This window comes from Larus michahellis, chromosome 6 (assembly GCF_964199755.1).
Source record: "Larus michahellis chromosome 6, bLarMic1.1, whole genome shotgun sequence".
In the NCBI taxonomy this organism is placed as follows: Eukaryota; Metazoa; Chordata; class Aves; order Charadriiformes; family Laridae; genus Larus; species Larus michahellis.
Window position 1 is genome coordinate 41,962,238 of NC_133901.1, and position 20,636 is coordinate 41,982,873.

The 20,636-nt window shown below is 42.7% G+C and overlaps 1 protein-coding gene across 9 annotated transcripts in view; it reads right to left on the bottom strand.

Moving 5' to 3' along the window:
- Window positions 1-2,678: 2,678 nt before the first annotated feature.
- Window positions 2,679-20,636, bottom strand: part of GRID1 (glutamate ionotropic receptor delta type subunit 1) — a 587,031-nt gene continuing 569,073 nt past the window's right edge. For 4 of the 9 annotated variants that reach the window (XM_074590687.1, XM_074590679.1, XM_074590691.1 and 1 more), the window contains one exon: window positions 16,773-18,536. The gene's annotated coding sequence lies outside the window, so the exon portion shown is untranslated. Of the gene's footprint in view, window positions 3,180-4,236; window positions 4,327-8,073; window positions 8,343-14,534; window positions 15,845-16,772; window positions 18,537-20,636 lie in introns of those variants that run through there. The other 5 variants (XM_074590686.1, XM_074590680.1, XM_074590682.1 and 2 more) reach the window with 5 other exon arrangements.

A 20,636-nucleotide genomic window follows, 5' to 3' on the forward strand; every position in this document is an offset into this window, starting at 1 on the left:
ATACACGGTCAATGCTCTGCCCAGATGGTTGGGTCCATATACATTTCCTAGGAGATATGGCTTTGAGGACCAAAGTGTTCTTTCTTTTCTTACTGAGATTTTATTAAACATTTCATTTAGCAATTTCTACTTAAACTTAATGCTCCCAATCTAATATATTCCAAAGCCTCTGGTTTTCCTGCACATTGTGCTGAAAGGGGAGAATTCTCAACTAATGGTACGCAATTTCGTTTCAGCTCATGAACTTTTCACCATCTCCTTCATATCCTTTGCAGTCCTTTATAATCTGGTAGGATTCAGGTGGTGTCACGTTAGTTTTACCTCTTTTTGCCAAATATTATGCTTTCTTCTCAGCATAGTGAGGAACAAGGAGGCAACAGAATGCAGATGGGACAGTCAACTTTATTCCCTTATTTCCATCGCTGTAAGTTTGCATAACCCATTTCAGCTCACAGGTGTCGGAACATTTCTACAGTTCTCCCCACTCCAAACTGGGTTAAAAAAGAAACATCTCAAAGGAGCAAACTGAAAATCTGAAGCAAAAAAAAAATTCAATGCGTTCAAACCACTTTGTTTTTATTTCAGCTTCCCAATCACAAATTCACTTATATTTCAAAATGGAAAGCTCTCTTGAGGTCCAAACGCTCCCTTTCCATATGTGTTAGAACTAAAATAAAATCCACAACAGTGTGAAAACCAAAATGAAATGCAGTGCAAAGTGTATGGTTGGTGACACACCAAAGGGATGGAAACCAGCGTCTGAGAAGACTGCGAGCTGGTGTAAGGTTTTGTCACATCTTTGCAAAGAAGAAGGGGAAGTAAGACAAGCTTGTGGAGCGTCAAAACTTTTCATTCACTACCAAATAAAATTATTACCTGGCACACAGCTGTGAGTAAAGGATCGGCCAGGGTGGTGAAGCTGTAAGAGCGTGCCCCTTTAATAGAGCAATGAACTCATCTCGTTGACTAATGCCAGGACAAAAGGTAAATTGTTTCTAATGCTCTGATGCAGAGCTGTCAGAGGAAAAGAAAAAGTGTAAAACTCAATATCAGTAATGCAACCCCCCCACCACCCCTCAGCTCAGAACAAGGGACTCACGGAAAGCACTCTTCCTAAATGTCAAAGCTATTTCAATACTACATACAGCTAAGTATAAAGAAAGCCAGGTTAGTCAGGCGACCACTCTACACATCTAGTGACACTTGTCTTTTAACGTTTCTCTTACTTCTCTCACAGTGTTTTCAACCTTGCTGTTTGGTGGAAGAAGAAAAAAAAAATAAAGAAAGGGGAAAACTGGGAAAACCAAGTCCTCACAGCTATTTCTATCACACAACGAATATTGATTCCTTTCTGATTTTCATAGAAATTTGTCAAGAGTCTTGTCAGTGCAAGATTGATTTCTCTGCTTCTGGGAATGGTAGGTTATCAATATAATTGCTACCATCAGTGCATTTTCACAATCCTTCCTGACATTTCTGCTCCGGTGGCAAATTAGTGTGATGTTGACTATTTCCTCACCTGAGCCAGCTACCAATGCACAAGGATTTTTTTTTTTTTTTTCCCCTCCTTTTGGTAGAAGAGACACACACCTGCCCCAGCCCCAAAGCACCACCTTTTTACTGTCACTAAACACTAAGGAAACTGAAAGAGGATAGATTTAGATTAGATATTAGGAAGAAATTCTTTACTGTAAGGGTGGTGAGACACTGGAACAGGTTGCCCAGAGAAGCTGTGGATGCCCCATCCCTGGAAGTGTTCAAGGCCAGGCTGGATGGGGCTTTGAGCAGCCTGGTCTAGTGGGAGGTGTCGCTGCCCATGGCAGAGGAGTTGGAATGAGATGATCTTTAAGGTCCCTTCCAACCTGAACCATTCTATGATTCTATGAAGAGTTAACCAAAAGCCTAAATAACCATATATCTTTCCACTTATTCTGTTTAGTCAGGTTCTGATGCTTTTTCTTTTTTTCCCCCAGATAGCAATTCAGTGCACGCGCACGTTGTACCTTCCTGTGAGAGCATAGGGAATTTAGTGAGCCTTAAGGCTTATGTTGCATTACTGCACTTCACAAGTAAATAACAAAGCAGCAGAGTCAGTCAGGTGCTGATTGTGCAGATGAACCATGTCCGTGTTGCAACCAAAACCAGGAGATGCTGGGAAGCTCCAGCCCCACAGGAGGTTTCAGATATTCGTCGTCTTTCTGCATTAACCTACCGAAATGTGCTTAATTCCTTAGGAGCTAACACCACTATACAGTAGCTGGTTACACTGCAACTTGAGCATAGGAAGTTCCACCTAAACATGAGGAGGAACTTCTTTACTTTGAGGGTGGCAGAGCCCTGGCACAGGCTGCCCAGAGAGGTGGTGGAGTCTCCATCTCTGGAGACGTTCAAAACCCGCCTGGACGTGTTCCTGTGCAACCTGCTCTAGGTGACCATGTTCTGGCAGGGGGTTGGACTAGATGATCTCCAGAGGTCCCTTCCAACCCTACCATTCTGTGATTCTGTGTAACCCGCCTACTCCTCCAAGTTCCATGACCATCCCTGTCGCAGTCTTTTTAGCCAACTTTTTTCTCCAGCTTTAATTTCATCATAACTTGTAAATAAACTCTCCTCTCCCGTGGAGCCACAGATCACAAATAAAAGGATCTGCAGCTCACGGAACAGACTGGACACGGCGCTCAACTTACCAACCTGTCCACGAGAGACCTTCCTGCATCACCTTTTCCTAAGTATGGCACCCAGATTTTGGTCATCCTATATACACTATGAGAGGAGAAAGTAGGCTGGAAGAGTGAAAGCACTCACCCGTGCATGAATGAAATCCAAAGCAGCGCCCTGAGGCCGAGCCAGGTTTATTTATGACCTTCTTGCCAGCTCCCCACCAAGAGAAAAGCACACCATAAGGGCTAATTGGGGACCCATTGAAGTCTCTGGGCTTTGGAGCAGACCTTTAATTCCAGCCATCACAGCTTACCTGTGGCTTCCCCACATACAGACAGGTGCCTTGGAAACATCACATCCCACAGTAGCAAAAGGCTCAGACTCTCACTTGAATTGAGCTTTGATTTGGCTCTCAAGAGCTAAAGGATTTAGGATCTCTGGTGAGAAGTAATAGCGGGAGCTTTGCTTATCCAAGCCTTCACAGTAGCACATCCTTTGAAATAGAGCAGGTCAGAAACCTTCCATCAAAAAAAAAAAAAAAAAAAAAAAGTTGCTGTTCTTTCCCTTTTCAAACTGAGGACTTATTAAAGCAGAGGCTTTCTATGAGAGAATATCAGTTGGAGAACAAAGTGTTTCTTAGGACAGCATTTCTAAACGAAGACCAGTGCTGACCCCCCCCCTCAAAAAGAACCAGGGCACACAGCTGAGTGGAAACATGACTCAAACCCAAATTTGTTTGCCAAAAAGGCACCTGCTAGTCATGTGGCATCCCTATCCCTGGGATGCTCTAAATTCCTGTGCTATTTCTGGAGACCTCCCTCCCTTGGGCCTCTGAGCATTCACGTGCCTAGTTTTAATTGCAGTGAAGTCAAACGAACAAGCGTTGAAAAGTCCGTGTGTTTCTTTTGGTTCAGTGGAAGTTTGTTTCCAAGCCAAGCCTGGCTCTAAGCTTCTGCCATTTATCTGCCTCCCGCAGAGGCTTTCAGACACCGCCAGCCATCTCTGTCCCATTTGCAGCTGCAGGCACGCGCTGAGCGACATGTTAGTAATTCATCTGACGATAACAGGACCAGCAGCAATAATACCCTTATTGTGGCTAACAGGAACTCTCAAAGTCTTCGATAAAACCCTGCCTCAGTTCTGTGGAGCACAAGTTTGCCGTAAATCTCAGTAATGGGTATAAAGGTGGCCTGAGACAACTTAGATAATACAGTTTGCTGCCAGCCTGGGATGTAGGCTGAGCTGAAGCTGTACGTAACACCAGGCCACCGTCCCAAGGTGCACACCAGCTCCTAAGCTTTACTGCCAACATGTAACCACAAATTATCGACCCTGTGTCCCGTAAGGAAGGGTTGTTTGCACGGAGGAGACTTATTTAAGCGCTAGCGGGGCTGCGTAGGCAGCACTCCTAGCAGCGTTTAAGGCTGCAGAGACCTCTGCTCCCGAGAACTCATTTGGCAGCAGCTATGGTATTACAAGGTTAGACACAAATTCGTTTTCGCTGAACTCCTGGCCTATCAAACATACATTTACAGCAGATAAATATGTACAACATAAACAAGTCAGGGGGATTACCAGGATTAGCCACAGTCTTCTCTGCTGCTGCCAACGTTACAGGCAATCCCTCATATACAGCGAGCGCAGCACATCACGAATGCGTGGTACCTATAAATCACATACATTTGATGAACAAATGCACTCACTATGAAATGTCAAAGATACGCATGAAAAAGGTTTTGATACCTGCTCCTTCCTCCTGCTCACCAAAAGGAAATTACTGGAAACAGTGCACGTCTGTGAAGAGCATCGCCAGGTCAGCCAGCGCCGGGGCCGGCTCAGCGCTGCAGCTGGCAAACCGATGGCAGCATGTGGATCTCTTTCAAGTGAAGCCTCGAACACCTTACGTTATTCCTGGTAGCCCTCCAAAACACTGAAGGCCTGCTCACTTAGGAAAGACTTACAGCAGTCTTCTGCATCTAGTCTGCTCTCTCTGAAAGAGCCTGTGGGTTGGAGACGCCCGTGCCATCGCTTGGCAATTGACTGCTTTGTGCTCCAAACCACAGGAGCATCCTCTCTAGGATGGAGAGGAAACGCCAGAGGCAGCTACCAGCACTGGAGGGTAGTTTCGAACTAAAAAGATTTCATTTGGGGGTTTATTTGTCGGGGAGGGGGTGGTTTGGTTGGTTTTTACCTGATAGAACTTGATAGATTTTTTCCAATCCATTACAATCTTAAACACATTAACACAGTTAAGCATCTCATACAGTATCTGGGGGGACTCTGGGTATCTCTGTAGCAAGTGATTGTAGTCAATTATAAAGAGCCCCCTGCTCTGAAAGCTAGAGGGGTTTATCTTCTATAAAATGATACAGAATAAGTGCTCTTCTATAATATATGGGTATAAACACACACATCCACGCCCATCCACCCTTTATTTAACAAATAATGCCTCATCCATTAATATTCTACGGTAGTGAGGTCTGTCTAGCAAAGCATTAATATAACATTTCTCAAACAAAGTTCTTGTTCTGCTTGATCTATTTTGTAAATGTTTGGCAATCTATCTTGATATGCTCCTGTCTGCCAGGGGCTGCTCTACTTCACGCTTTTTGCTAGAAAAGGCAGACAGTGGCACTGTGAGGTACCTTCCTGGGACACTATAGCCTTTCTTCCTTAATTATATATGGGAACAGTTTCACTGATTTCAAAGCTGATGCAAAACATGAATAATTAGAAGCAATATGCAGTATTTATGGTCAGCATTTAACAATATATAAAGAAGCAGCGATGTTTAACTCAGGCTAGAAATGTCTCCAATCTTCCTTTCCTGCACTAAGGATGAGTACAAGCTTTTCACCAAGGATTTAGTACCGCAAAATTACAAGACAACCTGCATGGAAGCAGGTGGCTTCATTTTTGAAACTTATTTCTGTTGTATGTACCTTTTTGGATTTTTTTTCTGCTAATAATTCTGTATTTTACAAGCTAAGTTAATTTTATCTCTTTAGCCACTTACTAAAAAGGAATGGTGTCAAATTTGATAGCCACATAACGTGATTCACCATGGATATTTTCAGAGAAAAAGATGTCACTGAATTCCCTCTGTGAGGTTTGCTGTGGATTTTTCAAGTTGCTGTCTGTCTGTATACATTTTGCTTTCTCAGGGAAACCATAAGTTGTGGGTTGTTTTTTTTTTCCTATAGTTTTTAAAAACATGACAAGCCTCAAAATTCCTCTAAATCACCAAACCTCTACTATACCTCATTATTCCAAGGCTACTGCTGAGTAACAACCCACAAGGAATACCTGTGTAGTCATACACAAAGCTCCTGACACAGCACCACCTTCAAAAACATCAGATGCCATGATATTCTTGGTGGTTTTGGAAGCTTCTGGAGTAGATACTCCTTCTAGCAGGTGATGTCCAGCACGCCAGCTGCACAACTTGTTCCATAAAGTCTGATATTAAGGCCTTTGCTCCTGACCAGAAAACCTGCCTTCAACAAAAGGAGCAATGCCCAAGGAAAACAACGATTAGAAAAAGAGGGGAAAAAATAGAGAAAGAGCAAAAGAGATGGGGTAACGATGAGGCTTTGAGGGGGTAAGTCACTTCAGACACCTCCTGTTTCCTTCCCCTCTTCCCAGTTGCTACAGATATCTGCTCTCTCTGTCACTTCTGCATTCACTTTTAATTGACTTTAGTTGTTCCAAACACCTCTTTTTTGACTAGGAAAGGCCAAATAACAGAAGTTGCTACCAGTGCTGTAGCAGTGAGTTGTAGCTGGCCCCACATCAGGGCTGAGGTGACACCTTCATCCTCTTTACTGCCTGCTCATCCTGCAGGCAGCAGGGCCACCTCTGAGCCTAGGGCAGAGGGAACAACCTTCCTTCTGCTTAAGTGTTCCCCTTTCCCCCTCCATTTTCCCTTTTCCCCTGTTTTCCCAGGGCTGCTCAGTCTGGTATGGCACATTTGCTCGAGGCTCTAAACTCTTGCAGTCCCTCCTTGTACCTGCCACCCTCCTTCAGGGCACTGGAAGCCGGCAGACGTGGAGGTGAGTGAGCAAGCTGTCCTAGCACAGACACGCAACTGTGGCTGAAGAGACCTAGTCATGCACAAGCACCAGAAGCTGCACAAATAAAAGAGGCTTCCCAAGTATCTGCTGGCTTGAAAGCCGGTCACCCGCAGAGTGACGAAAGGGGTGGGAAGGGCATGGGCACAGCTCCCTTGAGGAGCACTTACATGACAGGGGCATGCAGCCATGGCTGGGCTGACCTGAGCAGCATTGGACTGACACAAGAAAGTTAGCAAATAAGGTTTCCCACACCACTGATTTTTATCTTTGTTCCTGCTCCTCTACTGTCCTTCAAACACATCAGAGGGACAGCCTTGAAATCCCTCTCAAGGACCTTTGGGTTTGACCCATAAGAATTTAATTTTTTCACCTCAGGCCTCCCAGAAAATGATGATAGCAGCACCCACGACAGCAGGCTTGGCAGATGGACAGGACCCAGCCAGAGATCCTACTGCGTCACTTCCCACTGAAAAATTGTTAACAATGGACCAAAGTCAAGTTCCTCAAAAGCACCTACATCCGTCTCATGAAACACAGATCCAGGCACTTCAGCACACTGAGGGTTAGGGAGGATTAGGAAATTGAGCTGCAGAAATAGAAATTATTTCACTTGCTTTTTTCTTGCTATAACTTTAACTAAGATAGACCACATTTTAGAAAGTACGAACTACCAAGACAAGCTCTCTTGAGCAAACACGGATGCCACTGCACAGGGAGGGGTGGGTGGACAGGGTACGGCCCCAAGGGCCACGGCTGCCCATGTCAGCACAAGGCTGCACAGCTCCAGCCAGGGCCACAAGGTGTTGCCCCCCAACAGCATTTGGGCACAGAGGGAGCACTTCTGAACAGCCACAAGGAACTGGAAAAGGTAAAATAAAAGGTACCTGTAAGAGGGTAAAAGAAGGGAAGCAGCCGGATGGGGAACTCAGCCAAATTAGCTCTGACACTAACGTGAGCTGTTGTTCTCCACCCTGCATGAATCCTGTCCCCAAAAGGCAAGAAGTATGCAAGGCCGTTGCTTAGCTACTACACCTGGACTTTGTGCAACTCATAACACTCCTCTGCCATCTGCTAATGGTATTTCACTGTAAAAGTTCTTAAATTGCGTACACGCGCTGCAAGTGGTATCTTCTTTCATGCAAACTATTAGCACAATCACATAAAAACCAAACTGCATTTGCTATCTACATTTGCATATGTTGGCAGCAAATTGAAGGTAAGAAATTAAGCCAGGGCTTGCGGTTTCAAGGGACAGGATTTGTGGTTCACGAGCGCTAGGACTGTGTACGATGTGTTACTGAGCATGGCCTCAGAGGAGCACTTTCTTTAGGTTTATCACCTTGCCTGTACATGGGTCTGACATTTGGAAGCTCCTTAGGTACAGGCCTCAAGTTTCTCCTTTTCGATGACACTCGTATAGTTTCCTCTGGGTTCTCGAGTAGTTTGACCTTCGGATACTAGTTCTCCTCCACAAAAACACAGGGAGGATTTTCAGTGGAGCGCTGCTTTAGAGCTGGAGAAAAGAGTCCAGAGCTCCCCTTCTGAGTAAAGGTAACTCTTCTGGCGGTAAGCCAAGGTCATCGCTTAGAAGAGAACGAGACACAGGACCTGTGGAGAAATGCCTGCTTTCAGGGAGTAAACACCCCTTGGCATGTGAAAATAAATACATGGGGGTTTGATTTGTCATCTCCTCTTCTTTTCAGTGAGGAGCAGAGAGGACCCTTTTCCTGCGAAAGGTGATGGATGCCCAATTCCTCTTTCAAATGAGGTGTATCGATTGGCTCTTGCTGCACAGGGATGCGGGTGGGAACGTGTTCTGGAGCTCACATTTAACCAGCACTGTTCCTGGGTCAGAAACGCAACTGCTAGTTAACACAACAACACACAGGAAGCATCCCCCTGCCCAACGCTTTTTTTAAAGGAGCTCCTTTAAAGTGAGAAAAGACTCCTTTAATTTACATAATGAATAACTCTGTTCACCATGTTTTTAATCTGTGTGTGTGTGTACACACAGACAGTCACCCGCACAGGTAAAAAGAAAGACTGTGCTGGTTTCCTGGAGGCAGAGCTTCACTGTGAGCTCAGTGTGAGTCAGCCCCGTGTTCTCCATCCAGAGGCCTCCACCTAGCATGTTTTCAGACACACAGGTGATAGTTACTAGTACATTAAAAGCATTCAAAATGAAAAAACAGGTTAATCGAGTATTGGAGAGGTAGAACAGAAGAGACAGACAGTCATTAAGATTTTGGGAAAGTTCGAAGGGTACGGCTCTTTTCAATGAGGCAAGATCAGTGTTTGGAAATGAGTCCTGTGTGTCTCAGGCCCGGGCACCTTGAAAGAAGAGCGGTCACTTCTCATTTCTGTTTGACCTTGAGAACCTAATTGCTAAAGCGGTGTCAGTGTGTTTCTGTTAGTAATTGGCAGTCACTGAGCTGAAGATTAAGCTGGCATGAAGACTGAATTACCACTCGAGTTTTATAATAAATTGGAAAAAATAGCTAACTAGCCTATATTACTACATAAGAACTAAAGGTTAAAAATGGCACCTTCTGCTCTTTGGGTTCATAAGTTACCTGATGCACTGAAAATACGATCAGTATTGACTTTAGAATGATACAGCCTATAGTGAAGGCAGCAAAGACCTTCCCCAACTCTCTACACTAATACAGGAGATCTGAGGGGTTTTTGCTGTGTGTTTTTTATTTTAAGTGTTCTATAAAACGTGCAGTACATAATGAAAGGATGCCTGAATAGTTTGTATTGCTAATTCTGCAGTTTTCTGAGGAATATTTCACAGCAGTGGAAGCTGAAGTTTCTGTAGTTATATTGATATATAACTCAAGAAGTAGAAGAATCAAGCCAAGGATATTTTTTGTGGAATTGAAGTGCACCTCCGACATCGCTTTTACCTCCTCCTCCCATGGAGGTAAGCCAGATCACTGCACTAAAACCAAGGAAGCTGCTTGGGTAAGGCTAAAAGGAGAACCAATGGACTTCATCTGCTGTCTACTCAAATGCGTTTGTAGTTGCAAGCTATAATCTACCACAAATAGCCACATTTAAAGAACGCAATTACACGGAACAAAGCTGATGACTCTTTCAATGCACAGAGATCATTAGGAAATGGTAACCAGTTGCAACCTATTATTTCTTTGCACCAGAGAAATAAATTGATTATGTGTCAGCTGATTTTCTGTCACACACAACTGGAGGTGTGCTTATAAAATCTACTCAAGCCTGCCAGCTCTTGCCCTGATGTTCACAGGGCAGGCATACAGAAGGAAAATAAGCTGTTCTGGGGACGCTGGGGAGGCCGCCAGAACTCCATTTGCTATTGCTGTTCCCCAGTATAGGGGAATACAAATTACAGCATCACTGGGGATGCACCAGCTCACCCCAGAAAACGGGTTACTGTCCAGAGGTAGGGCTGTCAAATGGCTTAAGACACTACTTGTGCACGAAGCCCAGATCCAACCCAAAAAGCTAATAGGATGGTTTCTGTAAGAGGTTGAATTTGGTACACCTTCATTTTTTGCCATCCCTTTGCACCAAAAATAACGTAACATTGAAGGATCTCCCTGGCGCCTATTGGGTCTCTCACTGCCATATGAAGCAATCGGAGTTTACAAAAGACGCTCTCCATTGGGTTACTTCTTTGTCTTTTCATTATACACCCAGCTCAGCTCACCCAACAGAGAGAGAATTTAAGCAGCTCGGCCTCACTTCAGAATGTTTTCAGTGCAAAGGTTGGGGACATCACTGTGGTTTTCCAGGGAAAACAAAAAATTACTTTACGCTCCAAATTTTACAGTATCCCAAAATAGTGTGCTTGGGTGACTCCCAAACCTTAACCTTTTGTAACTAAGTTCTGAGGTTTTTGCTATCATTATTCAAGGAAGCAGCTTTTCAATCTATTGTAGCCAAAAATCACTCCAGTGTCTGCTCCCATGCAGGTCAGCTGCCCTCGATGATGAAGGCATTTTGTCATTTGGAAGGAATTAAGTAATATTTACGGGACAGAAAATATTTCACCAAAGTTGGGTTTGGGTTTTTCCAGTCCCATTGTTAACTCTCAATACAAGAACAAACTAACATCTTTTGTAATAGTTTTCCCAATACTTTGCATTCCAAGAAAATTAGATTCACCCCCTATTTTAATTGGGGGAGGAAGTCTTCCAGTAGCAATTAAACTCACTCAGTTTATCCACAGAGAAACTTCACAGAGACACCATTCATTTTAAAGATTCTTCGCTGAACTCGTGAAACTTTAAAATGAAAATCTTTTGACTATGAACTGAAAGATCAAGTAGTTCATGTACAGTAAGAAAAAACCACCCTCAGAATCTCACATTAAAAATAAACACAGACAAAAAAATACCCTCACAAAAAAAGGTCAAAATCATCCCTTTAAATTCAGACAAAGCTTGGGTTACTCCATGCAGCTCAAATTAACAAAGCCACAGGGTTGCGCTGCTCTCAGGCAGCATTTGGGTGATCCGAACAACCCTCAGGAGTCTCCGGCATCATCAAGGCAGGTCACAGCCTCCACGGCTGCTGGAGGAGGCATCCTCACAGGCTGTCTTGGGCATCGCTCCACCTGCGGAGCAGGTGCTGCTTATCTCCAGTGCAAGGCTCTGTCCGGAGCGATGACCTTGAAAAGTAATTTTGTTGATCGATACCTGTTAGGGCTGAGATTAAGCAAGAGCATGCGCTGGTGGGGAGGCTGCGGAGAAGCTATCAGACTGGTAAAGACCATGGTTTCATCATTTCTTTTGTCTTTTACTCTTTGATATCGACTGCTACAGCTATGCAACCAGTTTCATCTTTTTACCTCCAGTTCTCAACCACTTCTATGTATAACAGCAGCAACACATAGTGATGGTCATCAATCCTTTGACCTGGCTAAAAAGATGCAACCCTAACAGGCTTATTGCACTAAGCTTGGCTTTGTATCCCAGCTGAGACACACTTAAGAAAGAAGGGAAGCAGTAATTCCCCAAACATGCACAGAGAGGGCCACGCTACCACCTTAAGGAGGGACAAAACAGTTGCACAATTCATAATGGGCATTTCAGAAACACCATGAAAAAATTCCACTTTCCCTCACCTATTCAGACAGAGGGGGTCTGTATCCTGGGAACCTGGAGGTGATGCATCTAAAAGATCTGTTAAATTCCCTCTAACCTGCCTGCTTACTTGCAATAAAAGGTTAAAAACAGTCTCTCTCAGAGTAAACACTAAATTCCCCCTTCAGATTCAGGGAAAGATTTCTTTCCGTTAAACAGTACTAATTTCAAGCTTTCCAGACAAAGGAGTTAGAACCAGAGGAAATTTTGCAGCAAGTAAAACCTTAAAAAAAAAAAAAAGGATTACTTTCTAAAGCTAAAATTTTAAATAAATACTTGTTATAAAACGCTTTGCTTGAAGTCTTCAAAGAACAAGAGCAAATAAAACAATGTTGGAGAAACGTATTTTCCAGATATCATGGTGTATGGTCACAGCTTCATTACTGCCACAAAAGGCTTAATTGCAATAGATTTTCACTAGCTCTATCCTACCTCTCACTTCCCATGCAGGCAGCAGGGTTAGACATAAAATAGAATGGCTTCTCTTCAGGAAGTGTAATTAAATAAAACGGGAATATAACTAAGGAAATGAGCCCTTTAAGATTCATTTAAGAAACAGCACACTGGTGCTGGTAATCTACCAAGGACTGTAAATCCTGGATGAAGGAGAGGCATAGAGGCTTCCAGAGAGCCTGTTGGGAGTCTCTTTTCTTCTGGAGGAAATACGTGATTGATAAAGGCAGAGAGTTGGTAAATTTTTCTGCAGGAAAGAAAACCATCCTGTCTTTTGTCCCTACATTTCCAAAACATTCTTGTGGCCTTACTCTCACTATTGACTGTATCTGTTCTTCTGCATCACCCTGGTGTGATTTTTCTTTTCTTAAATCCTAAATTGCTCGTGCATTATTATGATAAGAATACTAATATCTGGATGTATAAGTAGAGTACTAGGTATTAATTGCTCCCTTCTCCAGGAAATAAGTTTCTTGCAAAAAAGATAATTCCTTCCAGAAATACCAAGTTGAATTAGAGATGTTGCTGCTGAGGCTTTACCTATTCTTAAACAACCCAGGATTCAAGTTGACCATTGGCACTATAACAGATAAAAGAGTAGGTGAGTCCATGCCATACGTGAACAAAACCTACATCAGATACATTTTCATTCTTTCACCTTCTGAGGTAAGAGCTGAAACTTCTATTTGTACTATCCTCCAGGGTATTTTTGCTCCTTCTACACAGAAATTGCGGGGTTTTTTTCACGTTTAAGAACCTTGATAACTCATAAAACTGTGCTGGTTATCTGTATGCCTGGGATGGCTGTATTTTCTTACAGTTCTCACCCTGTGGAAGTACCCTGATTGTGGCTGTGAAGGCTATAAAAGCCCATATTTCACAGTCAACCTCGAAATCTGTTCAGCAAGATCACTCTGAAAATATATATTTAAAAAAAACCCAAAAAACAACATGTATATGTCTTTATCTCTCTCCATTAACAGTCAGCTTCTATAGTAGAGACCAGGAGGGTCACCTTTGCTGTATTCTAATTGTGATGCCCATACTGATTATTGTGACTGCAAGAACCACAGCGGCAGTGGTTGACCTGTCATCTCAAACAGGGAAAGGGTTTCCTACTTTGAGACATGACTGAGTAGTTGGTACCCGTGGGTGCTCGGTGTACAGACAGGCGGCTTCCACTGTCAGAGAGCTGTGCTGGGATAGAGAAGGCAAGGGCTATCAACTATTTCTAGCTGAAGGAAACTTGAGTCAAACCAAGACAGAGAGGGCAATGACACTTTATCCTGGCCCGGACAGGGCGGGATATAGGAGCTAATAAGCTATGGAGGTAGCATTTTGGTTTTTTATTCTGAGTGGGAGATGGTCCCCAGCTCCAGCTCCTCCATAACTAACCTTTACAGCAGGGTAGGTGTTTTGGACATGCCTCAAACTGGAAGAATCTGGTGACTTTGGTAAGCAAGGGAGGCAATACTGCAGAGGGTAATTTCTGATATTCTGGAATGAACTTGTCATTATATTTGACTAAAAATGTTTTGTTTTCCTCCCATCAGAAATACCGCTCTACAGGCAGGGGCAGCAAGTCTTCATCAATAGGTGTCATTAAAGAAAAGAGCCTTCATTCCTCTGATTAGATACTTGTACAAACAAAAACAGGAACTGGAAACAAAGGGTTTACCCTAAACCCACAGAACATTTAAGATTTCAGATTAACAAAGAAAATGACGAAAGGATCTAGACACACAGTTGGTGTCGATAGCTAAAATGTTTGCCAGATAGGCAAGGTAGGAAGGGGAAGAAGCTTAAAAGGACAACAAAGCCACTTTCTAGCCTTCTCAAATTTTCCATGGCATCTGAAAAAAATTCCTTCCACAAGAGACTGGCGAGGGACAGACAGGCTGCATGCCATTTTCTCTGCCTCAGTATCCTTGGTCACTCTTGGCTCAGCAATGCAAAGGGAGGTGTGGTTCAGATCCCAGCTGGAAACTCACAGGAACACAGAAGGATCATTACCCTTCCATGCTCCTGAGGGGGACCTCCATCTAGCAGTAAGACAGCATGTTCCTTTTTCTGTTTTTTTTGTCCTTTTCCCTTTTCTTTTTAAAAGCATACAGATAAACGTCAACGTAACAGCCACTGAAGTCATGCGAAACAAATCCACTTTCTCCCCAGTTACACAGGCTGACCTTTAGCTCAAAGTTGTGTGACTAACTTCCAGACTTTGGTTTGGGGTTTAAATGCTGCTCTGGGGAGAACATGCAACACTGCTGTTCCCTTGGGCTCCAGTCCTCAGCACACATTTGCCTCATCGCTTTGGGAGAAGAGCTACCAAAGTCTGCTGTAGGGACTTTAACTGGGCTGACACTTTTATACAGTTGCTTACAAAAAAACACTGACACCACCACCACAAACCCCTCGGATTCTGGCTGGGCAAGTAACAGCTACTGGAAACCAATGCCTGCTTAAAACAGTTTTAGCTTTATCATGAACTTTACTGAAAAAAAAAAAAAAGTATTCAGCACATCACTCAAGAAGAGAAGTGTGGAGAAATGTCATTACTCTCTCCAAAGTACAGAGCAGCTCTGAGTGACAGGGCATGATTACTTCCTTCCAGACAAGAACACAGAGAAAAGGGATTTGAGAAAGGAGCTGCCTCTCCCAGAAAGACCAGCTCGGGTCTGAGCTGGCAAGTCCTTTGGACCAGAAAGCTCCAAAGGATCCACTAAGACAGCTGGTTCAAAGGATGGTAACTGAGCATAGGCAGAAGTTTTATGGGGTGGGAGACACCTACAGCCAGGAAAAGGCTGAGAATAAAGCGATGGACTCACAGCGATGTATGACTGGATTGAGTAAGGAGAGTCCCATCCTATATATTTCTGTTTGTTATTCATTTATTCTTCACCAGCAACTTTCTGCATAGACTTCAGGCCCACCAGTTGTGCCTTAATGTCGACCAGAGACAAGCATGACCAGGAGCGCGTAACGGGACGACAGGGGCGGACATGAGCCGGTGCGGCTCCCATGGGACTGAGCTCTGCTGGGGCCGGAGCGGATCCGGCAGCTCAGACCCTTCCTGCGCTCTCAGCCCTGCAGCTCGGCAAGCACCGAGCCGCCTCGGAGGTGGCTCCCCCACAAGCTGCCAGGGAAGCCACAGGTGAGCAGGGCAACGCTCAGGTCTCGCTCTTTTTTCCAGTGCCCTCCTCCCAAATTAGCAGGTAGAGCCCATGCAGCAGGGTTTGTACAAGAACAAGCCTGTGTAGGGGGCGTGGTGGGCAGGCAAAAAGACCCCACACTAACCCCATGCTGTGCCTTTTCAGAAGGGGAAAGCCAGGCTTCTTAAATCCATTCTCCTTTTGAAAGGGTCACAAAGGATGATCCAGTTGGCATAATAAAGGTGCATTTTCAAGAATCATTTGAAGCTGTTCCTCAAAAGTACTTCTTAGTGCTACTCGGGTGTTAAGCAATAGCAAGAGAGCGTTTCTTGGACTGAGAATGGATTCATCTTTTAGCAACTTCTCTCTTTACACTTGACTAAAAGATTAAAAACACAAAAGTGGAAACAATTGGTCTGTTTTCAAAGGAAGTGCACTCCAAGAAAAAAAATATTTCTCAGCTTTCTGACTAAAAGGTGTCCTTATTTCAATTTCCTACTTCAAAAATGAGGATATCCATTCTTAAGGTTTAGAGGAAAACAATGGCTTGCTTTATACATGAAAAAAAAAAAACCCAACCCGCACAGATACACCTCAAATAGGAACGAAAATAAATCTTTTTTTGACAGAAGAGGTATATATTAAATATACCATCAAACCATTTGGTTTTTATTATTTAGCATGGAAAGAAGAAAGGCCTATACTGCTGTATAGGAGTAAACATTTCAATTAAACTCCTCTGGGATGTGTCAGAACACTTTCAAACACGTCTATACTTTAATAATGGATCAGTGATATATCAATTATTACGTACCAATAATCCAATTAAAAATACACTCTGAATAAACAATCTGGCCCAACTCCAAATCTGCAGACTATTTAAACAAGCTAATGGAAACATTAGGTGCCAGGATGCATATTTTGTTTTCCAATTAAGGTAGTATTTGGCTGACACAGAACCAATTTACATGTAAAAGCCAAACAATTAAAAAGAGTCGCACGACTAAGATTTAGGCATTTCGTACATGCAAATTGAGCTACCCGGTATAGAACAAACCCACATGTGCAAACAAGACTGAGTTACATTGCACGTGTACTCACTAACACAGAGACCTGTACCCAACCTGTGGCTTTATTCACCTTCTAATCACCTACAATAAAATCTAAAAAGCAGAAGAAAGTTAGAGAAGCTCGGTTATGGATGGTAGACTAAGATTCACACCATGCTTCTCTCCTCAAAAGATAATGGGAGCTGACTGCCCATCCTCTGTAGCAGGCTGAATATTAAAGTGTTCACTGATGGGATCAATTTTGGATGCCCCAACACAATTGTAAATCTCCTCCGCATCCGCAGGGCCAAAGATAGGCTCATAGTGCCTAAAGGAGAGGCTGTGAGGAACATGAAACATGGAGGCTCGGTGGAAACCAGACACGAATGCTTCTCTTGCGGGGCTGGGGAGGCGTGTGTCTGCCTGGGGCGGTGGGTGGCGAGCACGAGCTGGTCCTGCAGAGTTCCAGCTGGGGCCGAGCCTCTGCTCAGGCACCCCCACGTTCCCAGCCCTGGACTCAGTTTGCCAGCGGTGGCCTTCAAAATAAAGGCTACTGTGTGACGGCTGCAAAGGTAACTTACTAAGAGGAAAAAAAGAACTTACTAACAGGAAAAAAAAAAAAAAAAAAAAAAGAGTAAGAAAAAAAAAAAGAAAATACAGCAGCAATTGCTGTGTCTTGAAGCCTGACAACTTACTTAGCTTACCACTTTTTCCAGCGCTGACCCCATGCGATGCGTGGGGGCAAATCTGTGCTCTGCCCCTGGGCAGGCTCCGGCAAGAGGCACCAGGGAAATGCAGAAAAGCAGTCGGTACAGCGGGTAACGAAGCCAGCCTCAAGGACAAATATAGGCCAAGCTGAGAAGTCTTCTTGCTCACACTGGTGATTATTTTAACATAAATCTGCTATATATTGCATTCAAGGGACAAAGTTTTAAATCTTTACTAGCTAAACAGAATTAATGTCAGATATAGGAATTCAGATTTTGAAAGGATTTTACTTTTCATTGACTGCCGATTCCCGCCCCACCACCTCTTCCCTCTCCCTCAGCTGCACAAACCTACCCGAGCCAGCAAGAAGAGTTACTCCTGAGTTCACAAGTTACTCCATGAAAAAAAAAAAAAAAATAGGTGAGTCCAGTGGAGGAAATATCATTTGTGAGCCATGTCAAGCGTGGAGTGAACCAGTCCTTCGGGAAGGAAAAGAGTTTTCATGTAGACAAGTCTCAAACGCAGGAGCAATTAGAAAGCATTGATAAGATATCTGCAGTTAGGACTGTTGAAGCACATGGGAAGGACAAAAGAAAAAGACTAGTTAAAAATCTCGTCTTCCTGAGGCAACAAGACAGACTTTCAGCTCCAGCAAATCTTACTTACAAAAAAAGTCATTATACACTTGCAGCCTCAGTAAGGCGTCACGCCTGGTGTGTAGGAATATAGTTACACCGGCACAGTGGGACGAGTTGAATGCTTCTCTTTCCCACTCCTTTCCTTTTCCTTCAATTATAACCAGATCCCTTTTTTTTTTTTTTATTAATATTATTCTGGTTTGGAAATCTGAGAAAATTGCTAAGTGTGCCTGTCACAGCGAAGAGGGGTCAAGCCTCGAGGCGACATAATTAGGCACTGCACGATAGATGACATTTCACAGAAAGTTAGCCTTCTTTATGCCAGCCACAGCAATAGATGAAAATTTTCGGTTCTCCTGGAAGTTGGAATTAGAAGAACAGATTATGATTCAGCCACGAGGATGACAGCTGGGAATACAAGATTCTGCTAGACAGCAAGTAATGCCCTGGTGTTGAGGCTAAGGCCTTGCGACCTCTTTCTTTTGGGCATTACTCTTCACCTCACCAACTAAAAAACCCACACAACCCACGAAAAAAAAACAATGAAAAACCCCAACCCATACAAACCCACCACCCACCCCCACCAAAACCTACATACCACATGTTTTACTGCAACCTTAAAGGTAAACGTGCAAAGGGAAAGCAGAGAAACATTCCACATTTTATCTCTTCCCCTCTGAGAAGAACAAAAAAGAGACAAACACACTTCACAGCAAAAATAAAAATCTACCTGAAGAGAGGAGCAAAACATTTTAATTTCAAGGTTTTCAGCCAGGAAGAAGCTGGCTATTTTGTGCCCAGTTCCTCAAAAATGCTTTCAGTTTTTCAGACAGATTGATTCACTTACACAAGATAATTCTTTGTGCTTTTAAAATTATCGCACTTTGAATGAGAGCTGTAATACAGCAAATACAGGTAAAAATAAATATTCCATCCTACTCCCATTGCAAGAGGTAACACTGCCTTTGTGTTTACAAGCTAAGAAATATCATCTCTTTTAAAAAAAATATATATGACAGCAGATGCCGCATGAATTACTGAACTAAATTAACAAAAAAACCTGGAAAAATACAAACAACATTAGCATGAATAGAATATAAGCAAAATTTACTTGCAGTTTATTTAATAGTCTCTGCATTAATAGTCCTCGAAATGTACTTTCTTTCTCTATACAACATTAGGCGTGAAGTAATATCTGTTTACAGTGCTGAAAGACTCCTGTATTGCTTTTATTTTTGAACAGTTGGATTCTCTCATGGGACTTAAAAGTCTATACGACCCACAAAGGTGGGTTATACGGGATGTCTAATAAATATAAATATATTTAATATAAGATATCTAATAAATATTAAGTATTTGAAGATTTGATGAATCTGAAACGTTTTTACATCCTCAGAATTCCACAAGTACACATCCATTTCTACATTATCTGTGGGGCCGCAACAGAAAGGATCCCAGCTGATGACCACAGACCCCACAGCATAAGGCTCTGCCCAGAGGCAGAAGAAAGTGGCAGGTGCTTTGGGTGTCTCAGTTAAGAACCGCAACGTGAAGTCCCTCCTCTCGGCGTTCTGCTCTCCTGGCAGAAGAACACAAAACTTGCTGTCTGAAGTTTTTCAATTATTAAGATGGAAACATATTCAAAAATAATGAAAGTTTCAAAAATGATCAAAGTTAAAAAAAACAAACAAAAAACTACAGAACAAAGCAAACAAAAAAAAAAAACCCCAAACCCTTCCACAAATATTAGGGTATGGGTTTGAATCAATCATCCAAAATAGTGAAACAGCTTTGAAATCGCAATCCATACATCTGACATGACACACACAAAATCATGTTGAGCTGAATTCTACTTTGATCAGGGACTATCAAAGGGGTTCTGTGGAGTTAAGCTTATAAGTCTCACTAAAGTTTAATAGTTTGGAGACTTTAAATGTCTTAGACTCAATCATAGCATCAATTTTACCTTTTTTTTTTTTGGGCTGTCAGAAGACTTGAGCTATTTCTCTCCAGTGCTTGAAAAAACAAAGACGAGTGACATCTAAACATAATCAACATGTGCCACCATTCAATCTCTCAATAATGACTTAATAAACCCATCATAACTAAAAACAGGTAATTTAATGCTAATTATTTCCAATTAATTACTTCTTTTACAAACAAAAGCAAAATGCAATTTTAATATTTCTGTCTTTAATAACTATGAATACTCTTAATTTGCAACTCACTGAGTAGTCATTTTGACCTTTGTGGTATTTGTGTAATACTGACTAGCTAATTTGAACACAAAATTCTATGCATTTCCCACATAGATGAATTACAGACCCTCAGTTCCAATGTAAGCTTTGATCGAAATTCAACTCAAGAAAATTTTGAATATATTCCAATGCAGAAGAACTCTAGAAGCATGAGAAACTTCAGAGCAAGACTTTTTTTATTATTATTTTTTTTTTCTTAATTCATTATTATCTTATCTGCTCATCAAATCCCACATATACAATAGCTTTTGTCTTTGAGAAAATAAGCACTTTATTGGTGAGGAAAAAGCTAGAATTTTCCCTTAGGCTTTACTGAAATATAACTTTTTTTTTTTTTTTTTTTTTTAAAACTATCACCTCTTCTTAATGCCTGTTTATAACAGTTTAAGGTCAAGCCAGAAAGACAAAGTCACAACTGGTGAAGTGACCCCACTGCCAGCCCCGAAGCGTCTCATCTTGAGCCCACCCCGGCAGCGGTGCCGCTCGAGGCACCAGCCAGCCCCCACACAGGCTACCGA